Raw genomic sequence first — 19,042 nt, 5'->3', positions numbered from 1 at the left:
CTGCATGTGGTCTCTTTTTAAATGTTCAAGATTTTCTCTGACCCTCACATCATGGCAGCTGCAAGTTGTAACTGTATCAAATGAGATAATACTAAATGGCATAAGACCACTTGAATTCAGTGATGTTCCAAAATAACTTGTACTTTATTCATCACAAGGCATTTACATAAATTAAAAAGTAATAGCACCTGAAAACATGAAAATAATTGTATTCAAAGCTATTTACTGCAGCATGATTTTTAAGAGAAAAGATTGGAAACAACCCAAATGTCCACTAATCGAGACTGCTTGAACCCAAGATGTTCTATCCACATCACCCAGCTGAGAGAAGGAATGAGGTCTGTTTCTATTCACTGCCAGGGGTAATTTCCAAGAAGCATTGTTAAATGAAATAGCAAGATAGAGAAAATGTGAATAGTGGTTACTATTTACCCAAGAAGGGGTGTGTGTGTGTGTGTGTGTGTGTGTGTGTGCGCGCGCGCGCGCATGTGTGATCTCCAGAGAGACAGAGAAAAGAGGATGGTGAAGACAGGGGTAGGAGTGAGACTTCTCCGGGTTTATCTTTTTTTTTTTTTTGAGACAAAATCTCACTTTATTGCCTAAGCTGGAGTGCAGTGGCTCGATCTTGGCTTACTGCAACCTCTGCCTCCTGGGTTCAAGTGACGTTCTTGCTTCAGCCTCCTGAGTCACTGGGAATTACAGGTGCCCATCACCATGCCCAGCTAACTTTTCTATTTTCAGTAGAGGCTAGGTTTCACCATGTTGGCCAGGCTGGTCTCCTGGCCTCAAGTGATACACCTGCCTTGGTCTCCTAAAGTGCTGGGATTATAGGTGTGAGCCACTGTACCTGGCTATCTGGATCTCTTTCTAGTACGTTTGACTTTGAAACCAAGTTAGTATTTTCTATAATTAAGAAAAAAATAGAATAAAAAAGGAACAATTTATAAAAAGGAAGTCAAAAGAAGCATGTTAACCTGTGCGTTGAGTTCGTAGCATAACCACACAGACAGAAATTATTTTAAGTGATTTTAAAGCATACTGATTTGATTGTGCATCCCTAGTGAGATATAAATAAAGGTAAAAAGAACTGCAACAAGCCTAAATCGTTTTCAATCATTATATCATAAATAGTAATTTTTGTATTATTATTTTAAAACTGTTATATCTATAATACATATGTTAACATAATTATGTTTATGCTTAACATATGGATGCATAGATATTAGGACAATATATAAACATGATTATGTTAATGTCATTAGGGACCAAGATTTCGAGAAAAAGAAAAATATACAATTAAAGAAATTAGTAAAAATGTTATCTTAAATTTAAACTGGACACATCACTGTAAACTCATAATGTGTTTTCTTTTAAAAAAACTATTTTCAAATTCAGTCTCCTGAAGAGAACTCACAACAATTACCAAGCCAGTAGCAATGGCAATAAACAGCCCTAGTGCCCAGATGGTGCTCTCTAAATACCATTTTCCACTAAAAAAATGAGGGCTCCTTGGAGAATTGGATGTTTTCAGATACAGAGCAGAACACATACAAAAAGTGCCTGGAACATTTGTCATACTGAAAAGCAGATACACTATGAAAGACTATAGTAATTTTATCAAAAGAACTCAGGAGCCACCATGAAGAGGCTCCCAGTGTCCAGAAATGGAATAATATGAGCATTAAGAATAATAAATCTTAATCTGTTATGTATCAATTTAATCATATTGCAGATGTTCATAGCAGCATTATTTAAAATAATGAAATATTAGAAACAACTTAAATATTCAAAACTAGCAGTATGCCTTCATATATAGAAATGTCATTTAAGCCTTGTTGTAGAAAAGAAGTTTATGATTTAGGAAGATGTTTATAATGTGTTGTAAAACACATACAATGAGTCACAAAATATTATGCATGCAGTATATTCCAGTTTGTTTAAAATGATCTGGGTACAAATATGCATGAAAAGAAAACTGAATGAATAAATTGTGAAATGTGCATAGTTGCTGTATCTGTGTGGCAGGATTACAGGTGGTTGTATTTTGGTTTCTCTTTATGTTCTAATCTTCTACAGTTGGCATGTATAATTTTATATTTTTAATATAAAATATGCTATTTAGTATTAAACATAAAAAATTAAAATTCAACTTTTTTTTTAACAAAAGCATATGAGTGCAAAGGTACATTATTTTTTAGGCTACAGACAATACTTGTACCTGTGTTTAGGGATTTGATCCTCCAGGTAGGAAACTACAGATCTAATTTAACTTAAGAAATTTTTAAGTCCCCGAAAAGCAAAGTGACTTGCTCAAAGCCATTATTATCAAGCAAAGAAAAATGTCAAAAGTACAAAATGCAGTTATATTTTAAAAATCAGATTATTATTAAGATAGGGCTGGCTCTGTTGCTCAGACTGGAGTGAAGTGGTGCAGTCATGGCTCACTGAAGCCATGACTTCTTGGGCTCAGATGATCCTCTCACCTCAGCCTCCCGAGTAGCTGGGGCTATAGGTGTGTACCACCACACCTGGCTAATGAAAAAAAGAAATACTTTGTAGCAATGATGTCTATGTTGTCCAGGCTAATCTTGAGCTCCTGAACTCAAGTGATCCTCTCATCTCAGCCTCCCAAAGTGCTGGCATTACAGGAATGAGCCACCATGCCCAGCCAGGTTTATATTCTTTTGACATGGTCCTGGTTACTTCATCTATGTGTGCAAAATTTTGTATTTATCTCTTAAATCTGTAGAAAAAATGGCCAAATTTGGTACAATTGAATTTATCATGGGGTGATTAATAAGTGGCTAAAGATCGACTTTCAAGGATCCAAAGATCTGACCAGTGTAGATATATAGTAATTACATTGTGCCTCCAGGAATGTCCTTTACTTGCTTGCCAGTTAGCTACGAAAGGATGTAAAGAATAAGGGCAATTCATTATTTTAAAGACATTAACCTCAGAAGGAGATTCTTCACCTAAATACTCCTGCAAATACTATTGCTTTATGGTTGGAGTTAGCTGAAAATGAGTTTTCTATGCCTGGTATAAACACCTGCACCACCCCACTGTGCTGAAGAACTTTTCATTAACTGTATTGGGACTGATTGATGTCAGTCTACGAGGCAACCAAGTGAGCCGCTTAGAAGAAGGATTCCCTTATGAAGTTAATTTCTTTAAAATGGTAAATTGCCCTTATTCCTTACGTCCTTTCATAGCTGATTACACAAATGTATAGAAAATACCTCTTGAGGTACAATATAATCTGTAACTAGTCATCAGGGAATAACACTCTATTGTGCAGAGACTTAGCTTGGCCGTAAAGGGCATATTTACACCCATATTGAAAATAACTTTAATAAAATGAAAGAACATATATCCTTGAATTCTTAGCAATTTAACAATAATGCTCTCAGGAGATCAAGCTACTATTTATTGACTCCCCCTGTGTGCCTTACACATTATTACTGACCCTCACAACATCCCTGGAAGTTAGTATCTTACAGGAGACCTTTGACATTTGTGAGTGGACATCATGAATATTTTCGGAGTCCTCAGTCCAAAAGTGTGGGCATAGCTGTTGGTTTTCTTGAATTATATTTATTTTAAGAATCAAATGTTGCTTGTGAATATTCTCATGTCAGATTAAAAAATGTCTTTTCCTGACTCTTAGAACTTTAGTTTTATCTCTGCATTGAGAGCCACTTTAATAAGCAAATGAACTAAAATCTCTACAGAAAGACTGTACAGGAAATGAGTAGAGAATGGAAGCTGGCTAAACCTGGCAGTCAGCTAAGATCACTCAGTGTCTGAGAATTTGTTCTAGTAAATCACCCTCCTAGAATCATGCAGATTGTGCTTAGACTTCATATATTCATACTCCCCTGGTGCGAAATTAAATTGGCACATTTATAAAGAAATTTTTATTTTATACCCAAATATTTTAAAATATATATATTGTTTGTCTTGTTAATTCTACCTCTTGTCATCTATCCTAAGGAAAATAATCATAAGATATCTGCAAAGAATTATGTGAATGTTGATAATAATTTTATCTGTAACAACAAAAACTTGCAAGGTGGCAGATATCAGTTTATGTCCCTGAGCGCCAAATCCATCCTTGTTTGTCTTGTTTTTTTGTGACTGGAGCTGGACCCTATGGACATTTCTCTTTTGAAAATTTGGGGGCTATTCAACTTTGTCAATTGAGGGCACTGGAGAGACTCTGCAATGCAATAGAGGTTCCAGGTGCACCTGCAGGCCATCTTTCTCTACCTGCAGCAATTTCAGGGCAGCTTCGGTCTGTTCATACCCTCCAGCAATGGTGGGCCACTTCTACAGACCAACTCTGGCCCACTCACAGCACCAAGCAAAAGAAGGTCACTCCTGTAGACCAGCTTCCAACCACCCACATCCACCAGTGATGATAGATTGCTTTTATTGATCAGTGCCAGCCTGTGCACTCAGTCAAGTTTCTTTGTTCCTGCAGGCTGCCTGTGGTAGTTACTACCTCTCAGAAGAGGTTTGAATCTCAGCCTTGGGGCAAGGAGGGCTTCTCCTAGTCCTAAGTACCTTTACTGTTCTTCTTCCTCAGCCTAGAGATAATAGCTGCTTTTTAAATTTGTGTTGCCTGGGCCTCCTACTGACCCTCACAACATCCCTGGAAATTAGTGTCTTATAGGAGAACGTTGACATTTGTGAGCAGACATCGTGAATATTTTCCAAGTCTTTTAGTAGTAAATTTTTTAGTAAAGTTTTGGAATATTAAATTTTCTGTGTTCAGATTGTCATAAGTTTTTGTCTTCGACTTGGACCTTGAATGATGCAGAAGTTAAAGGCTGAAAAATAATGGACTTTTTAAATAAATAAGGAGGTATCCACACAATGGCATAAAATTGTTTTTTTCCTTCTTTTTTTTGTTTTCATTTTATTATTTATTTATTTGTTTGTTTGTTTTTTGTTTGTAAAATTGTTTGAATTATCTATTGTTCTCTTGGTGAGGTGACCCAGACCCTTGTTTGAAAGGGTTTTATTGGCTGGGTGTGGTGGCTTACGCTTGTAATCCCAGCACTTTGGGAGGCTGAGTGGCAGACCACCTGAGGTAAGGAGTTTGAGACCAGCCTGGCCAACATGGTGAAACCCCACCTCTACTAAAAGTACCAAAATTTTCTGGGCATGGTGGCAGGCTGTAATCCCAGCTACTTGGAAGGCTGAGGCAGGAAAATTGCTTGAACCCAGAAGGCAGAGGTTGCAGTAAGCTGAGATCATGCCACTGTACTCCAGCCTGGGCGACAGAGTGAGACTCCATCTCAAAAAAAAAAAAAAAAATGAAAAACAACAACAACAACAAAAAAGAAAAAACAAAACTGAAAGAAAGGGTTTTATTTATTTCCTCTCTCTTTTTAAAATTTTTTTTGGCTCATATTTGTTGTAATTGCTCATTTGTTAGGGTCATTGGACACAGAAATACCAAGATGCCTCCGGAAATCATGAATATTCCCCAAGTCCTCAATCAGAAAGCATGAACAGAGCAATTGGTTTTCCTGGGGTTTAGACATGGTCTTTCTTGTTCCTATTGTATAGTAACCCTAGCTCCTCAAGGAAATCATGGTCTATGGGCTCTGCCAAACAGCAGTTCCTTTCTTTGCTTGCTGGCTCACTGGCTTAAGGAACTCAAAGTAATCTTTTGGCAATTTCAGCTTCCAGGTCAGTGGGGACATTAATTGTTTCTTGGTAGAAATGTCACTCTACTCCAAGAAATAAGATCTTTAATCCAGAAAACCTGAGTTTTCAGGAACAGAATGCACAAACTTTTGTGGTCATTCACTGGGAGTTCTAATGATCAGGTTCAATCATATTTCTATTCTTTAGTTCCTAGACCCATTCATTTTAGCTACTGGGCAGAGAACCATGTACCAGCTATTAGTGTTGTATGTACTCCATATCATGAAGCTATTTTTTCACCACAAGGTTTTCTCCCCAAGCCGGTGCCATAACTGAGACTTTACCAGGCTATTCCTTCATTTTAGGTGTTTCTGGGGTGTAGAGTAAATGATAAGAGCAGACTCCCATGATAAATGACCACCATGGTGCACTTCCTTTGCTATGAAATGTCATCTTGGTCCTAGTCTGTATTGCAAGGCGCACCATACTGATAGACCAGGTACTGTTGAGCCGTTGATGGTGGTACTGATAGAGGGACTGCAGGAAGAAAAGGTAAATCCATACTCAGAGTATGTGTTGATTCTCATAAGGACAAATTGGTATGCCCTCCAAGACAGGTGGTTCTGATAGATGGTTGTGTAGCCAGCCTCCTTGAGAAATGGTTCTAAGTCAAGGTCTTGGCATGGGATTCCACGACTGACAAGTTGGAAATTTAGCATTGGCAATTGCTGGGTTATCTTTTGTGAGTGGGCACTTATATTGTTGGACCATGCGTAGCTACCATTGCAGCACTAGAGACACTGTTTATGGGCTTTGCTGTACAAGAACTGGGGTGGCTAAAGAGGGCCTGGCTAAGAGGCAGGAAGGATCATCCTGAGCACATGGTTGTTGAGTCTCCTCTGCAGTTGAGCAGTAGTATGAGATCTGCTTTGTGTTTATTATCATAGGATTGTCTACATACTTTTTCCCATACATTTTCTCTGATCTTCAAGTCTTTTTTTTCTTGCCCTATCCAAATGTCCAAGCCATTCACTACTGCTTAGAAGCTAGTGCATACTTAAGGATCTGGTCCTTTCTTCCATATGAAGTGGATAACCAAGTGTGTTGCTTGTAGTTTCACCCACTGGGAGGATTTCCCTTTACCTCTCTTCTTTGGGGCCACCTCATGTGAGAATGAAATGCAACAGCAGACTATCTCTGGCTAGAGGCAATAAATTATGCTAGCCCAATTATGCACCAGGCCTGAGCTGTTTCCTTCACCATTGATTGCTTGTAGGTAGCAGTTGTGGAAGCTTCCTGTGGACCACATGAACAGATTCAGGTGATGCAGCTGCTCAAACCCATAAATCACCTGCAGTGTGTTCTGAAAATGTGTGGCTCAAGTGCAACTACCCTAAAAGACCAACTTGGTGAGTGATGAGATGAGTGGGAAGTAGCGAGGATGACCTGGATTTTCCACTGAGTAACTGGCCAAGTCCTGGGGACAAATGAGGCCAAGTGAATCCTAGGGAAAGGTACAAAAACAGGAGAATGGATCGTGTGTTCAGTATTGGAACTGGTGACTATTAAGTGGCTGTGGGGCCTCTGAATATAGATGGTGTGATAGTTTTAAAACATGTCTGAAAAATCTTTGACACTGTTTCCATCACAAGGTGATGTCTGTATCTCCTCCCCTTGAACCTAAGTGGGCCTTTGTGACAGATCTGATGAATAGAATGCAGCAGTGTGATGTCCAAGGCTAGTTTACAAAAGCCCATGTTGGTTTCTCTGGAGACACTTGCTCTGGGAGCTATAAGTGTCCTTCAACTAAAGCCTTCCAGGAACACACCTGCAGCTAAACAAATTGGATTTATTGCTCATTGTAGCAGGAGAACATACACCAGGGGGAACCAGAGGATCTCTCAATAAGAAGGTGTTAGAAAGAAGCTATTATAAGATTTGGGCTTTGGTTGGGTGATTTGGGGGAAGGTTGACAGAACTAGGGGTTTGGTCTAGATTAAATGCTCTCGGAAAATGGGAGTACTTCTAGAATTCTAGGGTTGGATATTTTGTAGGTGGCATAGTGACCTTGTTTTGTCTGTCCTTACACAGATTATGAAGTAGGCTTGTTTTGTTTCATTTTAGCTTTGTCTCATAGTAACTTTGTCTGAGGTTGGTATTCTATAAGATTGTTTATGTCTAAGGAGAATGACATGGCTTGGCTGTGAATGTCAGATCAGTTCTGAACATGAGGGGCTGATATTTTCTTCTTGAGCTTTCATTTGTCATGTAAGAAGTCTGGCTACCCTTAGGCCCCCACATAGAGTGGCTGTATACCTATATGAAAGAGAGATGGTTTGGAGTTCAAGCCTCCAGCTAGTCAAATCTGCCCAGCCCAGGAGACAGATGTTTGAATGAAGGAGACTTTGAGGTAATTTCAGCCCCAGTTACTGTCTGACCACAATTGCCTAAGAGACCCTGAGGAAGGGCTGCTTTGCTGAACCCAGTCAACCTCTAGATTGGTAAACAAAATACATAATTATCGTTGATTGAAGCCACTATTCAGGGGGAGGTTTTCCTACAGTAATGTCATTGATGCAGGTGTCTGACAGGCAGTTGGCTCTAGAGGTCTGGAGCTAAGGAGAATTATTTGGCTTGGAGATATGGATCAGGAAGTCCTTTAACAAGGAGAAAGCACTTGAAGTCATTTGAATGGATGATATCACCTGAAAGATAATATACATTGAGAAAGAAAAACAATAAAGAGCTCACAGTAGCACCTTTAGTAACAACACTGAAGAGACCAGGAAGAAATAAAGAAGTATTTGCAAGCAGACAGAGAAGGAGTTAAGAAGATGATCAAATGGCATCCATTCCAAGAGATGATGTCCAGGAAGCCAAGAATGAGAGTATTTTAGAAAGGAGAGTGTTGTCCACAGAGTTAAATGCTATGGAGAGAGATGGAGTAAGACAAGATTGATTCAGCACCAATGAGCTTTCATTGTTGACAAATGCAGTTTGAGGGAAATTGGGGGCTAGGGAGTGATAGGGCAGGAACCAGAATGCAATGAGGTAAGGAGGAGTAAGAAGATGAGAAGAATGCTAAATCCGTGCTGTCTGCCACATCATGGGCCCTCTCTATAGATGATTTATGTATAATTATTTTCTACAATTTAATAATGCCTAGAACTATCACATCACATCGTAAACCCTACAATTCCACAATAGCATGGGTAGATCAAACCCATGTGTATTTTTAATATTATACTTTAACCTTTAGTTCTGAGTCATAAATGTACTACTGTGTTGTTGTCTTTTTGGTCTGTCATTATAGTAATCACTTTACATCTCTTATTGTTTATTTCTCTTGCAATTAAAATAGTTCATCATTTAAAATAGTACCCAGCATTCAGTGTCCACTGGTGCCTTGTAATTACTTCAGAAAAACAGTCTCAGTTTAAGAGTTATAAACTCTTAAGGCCTTTCTGCAGGAGGAATAGCTTACTTTCGCCAGAGCCGTCTGGGGAGCATTATTCTAGTCATACCCTGCTAATTCATTGGCTTGATTGTCAGGGATCCTACTCTAGTTCATCCTCCTGGGAGGCTTGTGTGGGTCTCTGCTTATCCCAGTGGGGGTCAAGGCCTCCTTGACAACAGTGAATGAGTTGCTAGGAGGCTGTGGAAAGAAATTCCTCTAATTCCATCCATAAGTAGATCCTAATGCAGTGGCCTCATTTGGCTCCTCTAAGCCTCTCTTTCCCACCTTTTTTCAGGGCAAGTCTTACCCTATTTTCTTCATTACTTGCTTGTGGTTTCCTTGCAGGAGATGCTTGGAGGCAAGCATTATGACAAGGACAGGAGTGAGTGGGAGTAAGGCCTTTACATGAAGAGTTTACATTTCAAAGAACTTGAAATTTATATTTCAAATGTCATTTCCAAATGAGATTGTACACACAGACAGAAATGCAATTAACAGATTTGAAAGAGGCCACGTAGCATGCAGTTTAAACTCTGTTGCGTTCCTTGGCTACTCTTGTCTGTGGCATCTTTTTAACAAATCCTGTAGTTACCTTGTAAATATCACTATAGAGTATATTGTATTTAAAAACACTGTTTAAATGTAAAAGTTGCTTTTTTCCCACTTTTAAAAAAAGGTTTTATTATTTTAAAAATTCCGTGTTGGTTTTTATATATATATATTTTAGGATGCTAGAAGACTCTAAAATGGGAAACTCCTGGTGCTTTTCCGCATCTGAGAATCTGCTTAGGGCAGCAACTTTGAGTCTGTGGGGGAAGGTATGTCCATGTGGAGTGATCTGGTGAATGCTAAAGGAGGTGGGGAAGGGAAGGTAGTAAGGAGACAGTTTCATAATGAGCACGTTTTGGTGCCTAGTATTGTACTAGGGCCTTTCGCATGCTACGTTTAATCATGCAATATTGCATGAAATGAGGCCTGGGATTGTGAAATCCTGGTGGAGACTGTCGGAGCTGCCATTTGAAGTGAAAACTGAAGCATGTGGGGCTTAAAAACAGCTTGGGATAAAGTTTGAGGTAGCGGGAGAGGGAAAAAAGATCTTGGCATATATATTTTGAACAAATACTTGTGTCATCCTCAATTGTGTAGTCTTTGTGACTTTTCCTGTGTTCATCTGGTTGGCAGATGGTTGCAAAGTGTCTTTTAGCTTCATGGAAGGCACACATGAATCATGGCTATGTGATAAATAGAAGAAGCCATGTTTCAGAGGGTTTTTGGTGTGTGTACGTGTGTACTTGCATGTGTGTGGGCACACGCTTGTGCCAAGTGGACCACCAGTTTACATCTGATTTACAACAGGGCAGATTTCACATGCTTCTTTAGTGTGGACCAAGTAGATCTATTTTTAGAAGTGGAAAGTAGAGCATGTTCCAAAAGTTCTTTGCTTCTGCCATCAGGGATTGTGGTGTCTTTCATTTATAGTAACTTCAGGTCTCTAAATACTTTCAGCAAAATTAATGAGGCAAACAAAAAAAATCAGGTAGCAGATAATTAGATCATGTGTTACTTTACAGAGAACCTTATTTCTATTGCCTTTGGAAAAAAATATAATTTGTATTTTTCAAAATTGTGATTAGATCAAATATTTTTCCAGGCTTACTTAAAAGAAAAAAGAAATATTTCTGTCTAGGGACAAGAATGTGTATAGTAAAATTGGCCTTGTCTTACTGACTTGATGATGCAAAGGAAAACATATAAGAATCAGTTTTTAAAAAATGTGTTAATATTTATTATAATGGAAATAGTCTTACTAATTAGCAATAACTAGAAAAATGTCTACTATTTATTGAGCCACTACTATATGCCATATTGTTTACCTATGTTCAGTTTCTCTTCTATATTCAAAATAATCCTATAAGGTATGCTTTATGATCACCATTTGTTCCAATAGGGTCTCAAAGATATTAGGTTAATTATTCCTATGACATTGAGCCTGTGAATGTGAATGGCAGAGTTGGGAGTTTGAACCTAAGTCTGATGACTCTGAAGCTTATAGGCTTTCCACTGAAACAAGCTGCCCCTCAAAGTCATGACAACTGAGAATAGCCCTCAGTTTTACCGCTAGGAGGGTAGTTGTAGTTGTGTTTATTATTCACTACTGTCCATATTCATTGAGCTTCTATTTTACTCCAGTCATGGTGATAAATAATGCAGATTCTAGAGGTCAACAATAAGGTGGCCTTGCCCTCAAGGAACCCATGGGCTAGTTGGGAAGACTAATAAGAATATTAATGATTATGATGCAGAATGTTAGGTGCAATGGGAGCAATAATAAGGTACTACTGGAGCCTGACAAAGGCCACAGGTTCTGTGTGTGTGTGTGTATGTGTGTGTGTGTTTGGGAGAAGGCAAAGGCCACTTGAGATAAAAGGAGCAACATAGACAAAGTCAAGAGCTTCAGAGCATATAACTTATATGAGACATAGCAAAGAGTTTAACTAGAAAATAGTGGTTAAGTGTGGCAGACTATGAGAAATGAGAATGCAAATCCACGAGAATGGGAACAGTAGAAATTCTACTTTTTGGAATGATCATAACCTTTTAAAGTTGTCTTTATATGATAGATATTTTCCTTCTGTTTTGAGGTATCTGTCTTTTTTTTAAAAAATATATATATATATTTTGAGATGGAGTCTCACTCTGTCTCCCAGGGTGGAGTGCAATGGCACAATCTCGGCTCACTGCAACCTCTGCCTCCCGGGTTCAAGAGATTATCCTGCCTCAGTCTCTTGAGTAGCTGGGATTACAGGTGCCTGCCACCATGCCTGGATATTTTTTTGTATTTTTAATAAAGAAGGGGTTTCTCCATGTTGGCCAGGCTGGTCTTGAACTCCTGACTTCAAGTGATCCGCTTGCCTTAGCCTCCCAAAGTATGGGATTACAGGCGTGAGCCACTGCACCTAGCTTGGAGTATCTGTCTTTTGAAGACACACTGTAAAAGTCATAATATTTTCCCAAAGAAGAAATGTGATTGGTATATAAATACATGTTAAACTAGGTGTTATTGGCAATCAAAATTAAAAAAAAGTTAAACCAACCAAAGAACAAAAGTAATGAAAATAGTTAATATCGATAAGAACAAGATGAGATAAACATATTTGTGTTTTGCTGATTGGTCTATAAAGTGATTCAACACTTTTGTAAAACTGTACATAAGTTACTTTAAAGGTTTATGTCCTTTGATTCAATAGCACTGGTTTGGTACTTTATAATAGGAAAGTTATTAGAAATATTTATTGCAGGGTTTCTTTAACAATGAGTCATAAGAATTAGCCAAAGTAGCTATGGTACATCACACTGATGCAACTTAATGTGTCTTTAAAAATCATGCTTATTAATAACATTTCAGATGCATTTAATACAATTCTAGCTGAAAAAAAGATACTGAAACATTTTGTGTGTATACATGTCTATATATATATATCCCTCTCCCTGTCAATCTATAAATTAAAAACTATATGTTAAAAACTGCAAATTAAAACTATATACTAAAGAAAGAAACTGGAAAGAGATACATAGAATGTTAATAATGAAGGTCATTGTGTTTGTGTGGTATGACTATGAATAATTTTTTCTTTCTATTTTTATGCATTTTTCATGTTTTTTTTTTTTTTAATTTTGAGATGGAGTCTCACTCTGTAACCCAGGCTGTAGTGCAGTGGCACGATCTTGGCTTCCTGAAGTCCCTGCCTCCTCCCAGGTTTAATCAGTTATTCTGCCTCAGCCTCCTGAGTAGCTGAAATTACAGGTGTGTAGCACCCTGGCTAATTTTTGTATTTTCAGCAGAAACAGGATTTCACTATGTTGGTCAGGCTAGTCTCAAAGTCCTCCCAAAAGTGCTGGAATTTGGCCTCGCAAATTGTTGGGATTGTCACCATACCTGGCCCATTTTTCACATTTTTAATGATGATTTTAACTTTAAAAGTAAAAATTTGTAATAAAAAATTTTTTTACTTGTACAAATAAAAATTACAAATGAAAATTAAAATTACTACACATTTCTGTTACTAAACAAGAAAAGATGCATTATAGAGTTCAGTTTTATTTTGTTTTCTGATAAATCTATGGCTGGCAGCAGGTGGGTAACTCTTTTTAAAATTTCTCAATATTAGCTAGATTTCTCTTGGGATAGCTCTGCTGAACTGGAAAGAGATCTTCTCCCCTAGAGCCACTTGCTGTTTTGATTTTCTGGAAAAAGAGAAATTATAGAAAGCTACAATCTACAAATGACTATGTACTACAGTCTACTAAATAGTATAATACTTTATTTTGTAAACTATATCTCTCAGAGTACAAGGCTCCACAGCTAGACTTGCACCAAATATATGATGTTTTTGAATTGTTATTTTCTCAAAGTTCTGTGTCTTTACAAAGCAAGTTGATGGGGGAAGCAGAGAGAGCACTCTGGTGCTTCCAAAAGCATCAGCTATGCACAATCTGCCTATTGAAAACACCAAATCTGAGCATGTGTTTCATTGCTTAGGGATAAATAATCACAAAAAGACATCAATGAAGCCTATAAAAATGAGAGTGCATGCAAGAAGATGTGATTGTTATAAAACAGGTGCACCAGGCCACTCAGAGAGCAAGCCTAAAGGAAAAGTCATCATGGTAAGATGGAAATAGATATAAGAGGAATAGTGAACAGTGGCATGAAAGTAAAGGAATGCAAAAGTAATAAAATATCCATAGCATTCATCTGTTCTTGTATTGGTATAAAAAATACCTGAGACTGGATAATTTATGAAGAAAAGAGGTTTATTTGGTTTATGGTTCTGCAAGCTGTATGAGAAGCATGGTGCCAGCATCTGCTTCTGGTGAGGCCTCAGGAAGCTTCTATTCATGGAGGAAAGTGAAGGGAGAGCTAGCATATCACATGGTGAGAGATGGAGTGAGAAAGAGAGAGAAAGGAGATGCCAGTCTTTGAAATAACCAGATTTTGTGTGAACTCAGAGTAAGAATTCACTTATCATGAGTACAGCATCAAGACATTCATGAGGAATCTGCCCCCATGACCCAAACACCCCCCACTAGGCCCACCTCCAACATTAGCAGTAACATTTCAATATAAGACTTGGAGGGGACAAAACATCCAAACCATATCACCCACATTGAGGGAGCAAGGAGCAGACTTTATACTGTAGGACACACATGGGGAACAAACTTTCCCCAGGGTATAGGGCAAGTGGACAAGGGGCTGGAAAAAGAAGGGTAATGGATAGAGAGGAAAGAATATGGAGTTAGAAGCTACATCTAAGAACTGTACATATTCCTAAGGAACCAACAAAGATGATACAAACAGGACGAGTACGAAAGATATAATAGAAGAAAATGACCCTGCATTGAAAATGATCAAAGTACGCAGATTGAAAAGGCTCACAAATTCCAATAAAAAGAATTGAAACAACAACAAAGAAATGCTACAATAACATTCTTTAAATTATATTAAGTATAATGTTTTAGCAAAAATAAGTACTCAGTCAGTAGTAAGAAATTTGCCAATAAAGAAACCAAAACTAAACTCTAGCTTTTCTTATGTAATACTGAATCCCAGAAGAACTTGGAAACATATATGCATGCTTTACCAGGATCAGATAATAAGGCAGGTATTTAAGATTGGAAAAGACCTCTCTCACTGGTAAAGGCAATAGGAAGATATATTTTAGAAGTAGAAGCTCTCTAACATAGACACTATTCTGCAAAAAAATAAGATAAATATAACAAAAGAAAATGAGCTTCAGTGTATTTTGGTCACTGAGAGATGATTCGAAATAAGACTTTTAATAATGAGAATGCTAATATTTAAAAGAATAAGTGGAGCTTTTCCTTACTCAGTTTGTTCAATAAAAACATGGGTCCACTCTAACCTGATATATTGTGTTGCTTAAAGGGAAGGCCTGGTCCTGTCTTTTCTGCTTTCTTCTCTGTTCATGGTATAGAAAATGTATTTTTGTTAACCAATTATTGACTTCACACTTGAGGTAGACTTTGTTGCCATGTTGGATGGCTATTTTGTTAGACAGTAAAACAGTTTTCTGCCACATGCCTAGGTGATTTTAAATAATGTAGCCCTTACCCTCATCTGCTGTTATAGGGACCACATGCTTTGTGGTAACCAGGTGCTGCCAAATTAGATGATGGCAGGCTCCTGATCCATGCCTGTCAAGTCATAGGTGGTTAAGGGAATGGAAGTCAGAGGCAGACTGTCTCGTTCCAAATCCAAGGTCTATCAGTTGACTATGATCTTCATTTTCTTATTCTATAAAATTAGTTTATTGATTGTTCCTACTCAATTGGCTTGAGGTGAAGCTTAAATGAGTTAATACACGTAACTATTTGACTGGTACAAGACAAAATCCTATTACATGTTCTGAAAAAAAATTATCTACACGAACTAAAGAAATGAATTCTATTTCCTCCACTACTGCAACTCAAAACTTCTAGTCACTAAAACTGTGGGGTTTTTTCTATATCAGTTTGTCAGACACCTATTAGATGTCCTATAATTCAGTTCAGTTCTGACATCATCTGCATGGAAACAGCATCAGATCCCATGGACTAATAGCTCAGTGTCATAAGTCTGGCTGTAATGGCCCAAGTGGGTTATCCTTGCCTACTGCAATACGTGGAGATGGTGGTGTTGCAGTAGAGAAAGGGTTTAATAATCACAAGGCCAACCCAGCGGAAGGATGAGAGATAACTCTTACATCTCCCTCCCTAAGAGCTCAGGGGCTGGGGATTTTAAGGATAATTTGGCAGACAGGGGGCTAGGGAATGAGTGCTGCTGATTAGTTGTGGATGATATCATAGGAGTATCCAAACTGGCTTCTCATGCTGAGTCAGATTCTGGGTGGAAGTTTCTGTGTGGGAGTTAATTCCTTGCCATGAGTCACAGGTCTGGGTGGAGTTGGTTAGTTGCCAGAAAGTGAAAGTTTAAAAATATCTCAGAGACCAATCTTAGACCAATCTTAGATTTTGACAATAGTGATATTATCTATAGGAGAAAGTGGGGAAGTTAAAAATCTTGTGACCTCTGGCTACATGATTCTTGAGCAGTAAGCTATTATGGAAAGGCAAGCTAGGAAACGATGGCTAGTTATTGTTTAACTATACCTACATCTTAGCAGAATTCAGGTCCTTCTCATAATCCCAACCTTGTGTAGTTTCATTAGTCTTACAAAGGCAATTTCAGCTGCCCACCAAATAGGGAATTAATTTCAGAAAGGGACTGTTTTTTTTGTTTTGTTTTGTTTTGTTTTTGAGACAGAGTTTCGCTCTTGTTACCCAGGCTGGAGTGCAATGGCGCGATCTTGGCTCACCGCAACCTCAGCCTCCTGGGTTTGGGCAATTCTCCTGCCTCAGCCTCCTGAGTAGCTGGGATTACAGGCACGCACCACCATGCCCAGCTAATTTTTTGTATTTTTAGTAGAGACGGGGTTTCACCATGTCGACCAGGATGGTCTTGATCTCTTGACCTCGTGATCCACCCACCTTGGCCTCCCAAAGTGCTGGGATTACAGGCTTGAGCCATCGCGCCCGGCCTCAGAAAGGGACTGTTTACCATCTTTGTTTTAAAGTTAACAAAGGCAGTTAGCTTGTGATATTAGAAGAAAGAGGGAATCAGCTATGTCAGATTTCTCTCACTGTCATAATTTTTGCAAAGGTGGTTTCATGGCCCCATTTGAAATGAGAGAATGGAAAGTGCAGGTTTTCACCTGAGCTTTGGACTGGGTGGAAATACATTAGAAGTTCCCAGGACTTCCTCCTCAGATTTGACCATTTGCTGGAATGGTTTGCAGAACTTAGGAAAAATGTTTACTTGTTAGATTACCAGTTTACTTCAAAACGAAATTACAAATCAGGAACAACCAGATGGAAGAGATGCACAGGGCATTGTATGTGGGAAGGGGCACGAAGCTTCCATGCACCCTTGGGCTCATCATCCTCTCAGCTCCTACATGTATTTAGCAACATAGAAGCTTTTTTTTTTTTTTTTTAATGTCTTTATTTCTCTACTTGCTCTGAAGATTTTTGAAAAATGTTCTTAGGCCAGGTGTGGTGGCTCATGCCCATAATCCCAGCGTGTTGGGAGGCCAAGGTGGGCAGACCACCCTGAGGTCAGCAGTTTGAGACCAGCCTGGCCAACATGGTAAAACCCCGTCTCTACTAAAATTAAAATAAAATAAAATACAAAAAATTAGTCAGGGCTGGTGGTGCATGCCTGTAATCCCAGCTACTCAGGAGGCTGAGGCAGGAGAAGTGCTTGAACCCAGGAGATGGAGGTTGCAGTGAGCTGAGATTGCACCACTGCACTCCAACCTGGGTGACAGAGTAAGACTCCATCTCAAAAAAAAAAAAAAAAAAAATCAGCAATGTGTGGTTCAAAAAAAAAAAAATCAGCAATGCGTGGTTCTTTTGAATCTGTTGTATGTAGTGGCACATCACCGCAGTGCAGAGCTTCTCAACTATTGATTTTATTCCCCAAGGGACATTTGGCAAAGTCTGGAGACAATTTTGGTTGTTACAACTTAGAAGCTGATGCTATTGGTGTTGTGGGTAGATGCCAAGAGAGACTACAAATGTTCTCCAATTCAGAAGACAGCCTCCACAAAAAGAGTTATTCAGTCCAAAATGTTAATAGTGCTGTTACTGAGAAACCCTGCTCTGTAGAAGAAGCTTAGAACTCTGATTTTTTTCCTTTTTTCTTTTTCAATCAGCTAATGAGAAAAAATGTCAGAGAGATAGGCAAAAATGTCAGCAGCCCTCTTTGGTTTTCAAAATCATTTCAGATATTTGCTATTCACCAGTGTCAGCCAAAGTGTTTATTTTTGGAAGGTCAGAAATTACACAGGGCCAGATTACTAAAATCCTTATTATTATCATTATTTGTTGTGTTTAAGAGCCTATTTTAGTTATTTAGTATGGAGAAGTCTACCATAGAGATCTCTTTGTTCTGAGTACTGGACCTTTTTCACTTACACAAGACTCTCCTAGTCTATACATTCTTCACCCTGATAATCCAAGAAGTCTGAATCCTTCCCATGGCTCTGCCCTGTTTCCATCCCCAGTCAGTGGGTTTCCCCCAGGTCTCCAGTGTACTTTGAAACTAGAACCTCCTAAAAGATTCACAGCTTGAACATGGTAGTCTTCTGAGCTGTTCAATATTTTAAATCTCTCTGCGGTTATAATCATTCAAGTCTTTTAGTCATTGTTCTAATGTCCGTATAGATGACGGAATTATTATAATATTAGAAGACTTGTTTCCCAGAGACCACTAAGAAAATCTCAATATCCCATGGTAGTAAATAGAGTCTGTTTTCTACCCAGCATCTAGTAGAGTACTTCATACATGTGTTTTGACAGTTTGCCTGAAAGTAATTTGACAAATAATTTTACTAAAGAATCCTAGAAAGTCAATAGCAAGATCTTGTTTATTCTAAGTTGTTCAAGCCACATGCTTGGATATGGTTGACTCAGATTTCTTCAGAACTGGAAAAGTACAAGACAATTAGTATTCCATTAATAAGGAATCATGGATTGTGTTAGTCTTTTTAAAAAATAAAATAATTTAGCACATAAGTGGCAGCGTAGTACCTTTTAAAGTGGAGTCCCAGGGAAATTTCTTGAATTGCTGTAATTCTCATGGTGCTCTTCTGAAGCTGTGTAGATATTGATTATGCTGCCTCCCATCACCCCCCACCCTCACCATTCCAGATCAGCTCAAAGACAACATAGAAGATCCTATCGTGATCTCTTCTCTGAAACATATACTTTCCCTCCTCGCCCACTGCCTGCCCACACTATCCCAGTCCCTCTCTACCCTATACTCTGTTTTGTCTTCTACTTTAAAAATCTTATCTATTTCTT

General features: G+C 38.4%; 1 long non-coding RNA gene across 1 annotated transcript; it reads left to right on the top strand.

Moving 5' to 3' along the window:
• Positions 1-7,436: 7,436 nt before the first annotated feature.
• On the top strand, positions 7,437-17,410 carry LOC118153935 (uncharacterized). The gene is made up of 3 exons (XR_004743758.3): positions 7,437-7,573; positions 13,659-13,786; positions 14,453-17,410. It is a non-coding gene; the product is annotated as an uncharacterized LOC118153935 (long non-coding RNA).
• The last annotated feature ends 1,632 nt before the right edge of the window (positions 17,411-19,042 follow it).

This window comes from Callithrix jacchus, chromosome 1, assembly GCF_049354715.1.
Source record: "Callithrix jacchus isolate 240 chromosome 1, calJac240_pri, whole genome shotgun sequence".
NCBI lineage: Eukaryota > Metazoa > Chordata > Mammalia > Primates > Cebidae > Callithrix > Callithrix jacchus.
This window is presented reverse-complemented; position numbering and strand designations above follow the sequence as displayed.